General features: G+C 50.5%; 1 non-coding gene across 1 annotated transcript; it reads right to left on the minus strand.

Annotated features, from left to right (window-relative positions):
* Positions 1 to 468: 468 nt before the first annotated feature.
* On the minus strand, positions 469 to 555 carry TRNASTOP-UCA (transfer RNA opal suppressor (anticodon UCA)). The gene has a single exon. It is a non-coding gene; the product is annotated as a tRNA-Sec (tRNA).
* Positions 556 to 4275: the final 3720 nt, after the last annotated feature.

Here is a 4275-nt window from a genome sequence, read left to right on the forward strand (position 1 = left end):
TTTCATGGGTCTGGGTGACATTATTAGCACTTGTGCTTACTGCTGAAGTGAGGCATCCTTGCTGGAGCGTGGGTGGGAGATAGGTTATAGTCAATATGGAACGGAGCTAAAGAATGGCTTCTGTTATTTATTTCTTTGCTGTTCTTGCAGGATATGTGACAGTGTTTCAGTAGATCTGCTTAGCAGAATCTAATTAAAATCTGAATTGTCACCCAGGCACCCTTGCTTCAGCTGAGCTGAGCACGGGGCTGTTTCATCACTCAGCACGTGCCCGCTCCAATGGAAGGTCTGAAACAAAGGCTGGGGCAGTAAGATAGGTAAAACAGGCTTTGTCGGCACGGCCCAACTGTGCGTCCCGTATAGCCCAGGCAGGGTAGGCAGCATCCACATGACGCGTGCAGCTAGGCTTGGTGTCCCACTCCCGAGAGGGGACAAAAAACGAAAGGCACCTCCTCGCTGCCACAGCTCCGCCCGAAAGGTGGAATTGAACCACTCTGTCGCTAGACAGCTACAGGTTTGAAGCCTGCACCCCAGACCACTGAGGGTCATCCGGGCATCTGTAACCACATTCCATTCGCATAATATGGAGCAGGAGGACTGCGCACTGCTCGGTCAGGGCGAGTGCCGGGCGGCGCCAGGCGGCCGCGCTCAGCTGTACCGCTGTCCTGCCCCGGCCCCAGCTCGGCCCCGCAGCGCGGTGCCCGCAAGAGGGGCGGCGGCACGCAGCACGCAGCCGGCCCGGCAGCACGCGCGCGTCGTATGCAAATGATGGGGCCGGCGATTGGCTGTCCCGCGGGGCGGGGGCGGCGGGTGACGCACGGTGCTTCCCAGAAGGAGCGGAGCCGCGCCCGCCGCTGTGCCCGCGCCCGGGCGGGGCGGGGTGGGATGGGATGGGAGCGTTGGGCGCGGGCGCGCCTGATTGAGGGATTATTTATTTATTACTTCTTTTATTTCTTTTTTTTTTCCTCCCCCCCATATCCAATTTATTTTTCCTTCTTTTTTTTTTCTTTTGTTCTTTTTTGTTGTTGTTGTTTTGTTTTGTTTTTAATAATAGTTAACGGCAGTATTTGGGAGGAAGACACGCATAGTCCCACGAGATACCTCCCAGAACAATAATATCCTCCGGGAGGAAATGCCTTCCTGACCCCCAGTGGAGTGGCAGCTCATGCCCCGCAGGACGGGATTGAAAGCACTTGTGCCTTGGTCCTCATGAGCGTGGCTGCCGAGGCTGTTTCCACAAACGTCTGAGCCCTTGAAAAATGACCGAGCTATTTGCCTCGAGAGATTCCTCTGAAGTGGGGCCATTTCTGCAAATGCATGTGGTTTCCAGTGATCTTTAATTAGATGGCTGCTTTTGGTGCAGGCAGCTCATCCAGCCCGGAAAGCAGGGCTTTTGTGAGCAAGAGCTGCTTGGAGAGCTGCTCCCGCTCCCAATGCCAAGCAGGAATTCTTCTCCCCTGGCTTGCACGGGTCACATCCCTTTGCGCATTCCTTTCCCTTTACCTGATGCTTATTCCAGTAGCAGGTGGTGTAATCTAGCACATTCCCTTTGTGCATAAAAATGCACAGTGCAAGGAACTGGGGGGGGTGGTGGGGTGGGAGGTGGTGCAGGGAAATTACTCATGGGGAGGAAGAAGTTAGTTAGCACGGGGGTGTGAGGAAGTCAGGTGGCAGCAGCAGTCCCTTGGGCTCTGACCTGGTCTGAGGGCAGTGTGTCAGAACAGGGGCCTGCTCCTAGGTGACCTCGCTGGTGATCCCAGCTGGACATAAATAGCTGCCGTGGCTCAGGAGAAATCCTCACCTCTGCATTCCTTCTGTAAGGCTTGGCTTTGGGAGCCCTTTCACTTTCTCTTTGCTTTCCACTCAGCACCTAGTTTTTCTGGATCGTTTCCCCATGAGGAATCCCTCCAGGGGAAGGCTTCCATCTGGGTGTGAAAGTGCTGGGCTCCCCTCTTGCAGTCCCTCAGATTTGTGAGCATAGATGTTGTCTTTCACGTCTTGCAATCGGTCTCCCTGTGCTTTCCAGAACGACCGTGCCAAGCACTCAAGTCCAAGTGAAAAATAACAGCCAGGCAAAGTACTGCAGCCAGCAACCAAAGCAGCCATCAGAAAGGCCAGCTCCCAAAACTTTCCTTTCTTCGCAGTAAAGGCACTTGCTGAGGTAGAGAGTGCAAGAGTTGCTGAAGGTTAGGCAGTGCAGGAAGGTGCACCAAGAGGATCAGCAGCAATACAGGAACTGATGGTGGAGACCTCGTAGCTGATGGGAAAGCAGTAACAAAGAAGTTTTGAGAATTTTCCCCTTTACCGGACGCATGTCTGCCTAAGTTCAGATCTGCTTCTGGAACGGAAGCTCAGCTAGCTGCTGGCTTCCCCTGTGCTGCCTGAAAATAACATTTCCAGGATCTCTGTGTGCCTGGTTCTTGAGGGCCTTAGATACCTGAGCCCAGGGAACAGCTGTGGAGTGGCTGCTCCAGCTGGGTGACCCAGCAGAGGTGTGATGGAGGACGGGCTGCTGCAGCCACAGACTTGCTGAGGGTCACTGAGCTGGGCTGTCTGCAGGAAGCCTTTGTCCCAACTCCAACATGGAGCAACCACGTTGCTTGCGTTGCTTGCGTTACTGAGATAGGAGGAGCTGGGCTGGTGCAGGAGACTAAACCCCAAGCTGATGTCAGGGGTTAGCGACTGCTGGTTGGATTTATATTGAAGATGCAGATAGGTACCTCCAAAGATCTTCAAAAGCGTGTAAACAAATTAATGGACCTGTTGATTTCAAGGGCTTCCCAGCATCTCATTTCCCTTTAAGCATCTTTGTGGAAATCTCAGCACTCAGCTTCATCTTAAGACCAAGCATCTGAAAATGTGACCCTTTGCCATTAGGAGTGTAGAACAAATGCAGTTTATCAGCATAAGGATGGAAAAGCTCTCTCTCTCTTCAATAATGATCTTAATTAAAGCATTTCTCAGTGTCTTTGGACCTAATTCTCCACCTTATGCAGATAACTACGCTATGCCAAATGGGCGCAAAGAACTGCCAATTTAGGTTTGATTCAATGCCCATTTGAGTTAATGGAAATCCTCCCACAGAAATCAATAGGATTTGGTCCAGGCCCCAAAGTCAATGGGGAATTCTGATTTCACCGTGCTTTACGCCCACACTGCACCACTATAAGCAGATATACAACGTACAAAGCCTGGGAGCATTTGGAGCGTGCTTTGTGTGTGACTTCTGGAGTGGGCTGTAGCCTAGGCTACTGAAGCAGTGTGTTGCACCTAAGACTGTCCAGAGAGGAAGGCTTAAAACAAACAGTCTGAGTTTTTCCCACTGAGTTTTAGAAAGACCCTTACGTTTAGTAACTATGGTCTCGTGTTGGTTTTTGTTGTTGTTTGTCTGTTGTCCCAGTCTGACAGAACATGCAAGCATCTTCTGTGCTTTGCTCTTGCTTCTTGTAACCACCAGAACGTGATTTGTGTCAAAAAAAAGATAAGCCTGTATCCTTCCCATATTAATAAACAATTATTTGGTGTAAGGAGGGGGTTGAGAAGGGCTGTTATTCTTAGCAGCAGCAATGAAATTTCAGCAGCTGATGACGTCAGTGCTAAAATGTCAGTGTGAAACAGACTGGAACAAATTAAGAGCGTAGTGTCGTCACTGAGAGCCACGCTGCCCTCCAGAGGGACTGTGGCTGCATGCTGCAGATGCAGTTCAGGGGATGGGGTACAGAGGCTGCTGCTGGTAGCTTCTCAGAAGCCTTCAAAAAGTAACCACAGTCATCTCGGTCCCAGAAAGGTCAAAGAAGATGCTATTTGAGCATCCCTGCCCACTTCACGGCGTGAGCTAACAGCAAGGGAAGGGTCACATTTTCAAACCAGATTCCAGGAACTGAAACCAGAAAAGAAACGAACACAATTGGCCTTCTCCTCGTCTCTTAGCAAACTGGGCTACATCCATCTCTGATGTCACTCCAGTGACTCAAATCAAAAAGGAATTTGGCCTGAGATGCCTCTTGTCATGATGTGCTGTTTAAAAGAGGGTGATGTGCTTGGAGCAGAGGTGGTCCTGAAGCATTTTGTTACCTAATTGGACTGTACTATTGCATTCAAAGAGTGCCTCCAGGCTACCTAAAAATCCCGAAGTCGAGGTGCCCAGAGCTTTATTCAAATCTGCTAAAATTCCAGAAGAAATGTACTCATGTTCCTTCTCAAAAGACATAAATTTGGGATGTTTCTCGGCTAGTCATAGGTTGCATTGCTAGACCAAGAGCAGCCTTAATGTGG

This window comes from Cyrtonyx montezumae, unplaced genomic scaffold (genome assembly GCF_038088225.1).
Source record: "Cyrtonyx montezumae isolate F1298 unplaced genomic scaffold, pur_monq_1.0 scaffold_0, whole genome shotgun sequence".
Taxonomy (NCBI): domain Eukaryota; kingdom Metazoa; phylum Chordata; class Aves; order Galliformes; family Odontophoridae; genus Cyrtonyx; species Cyrtonyx montezumae.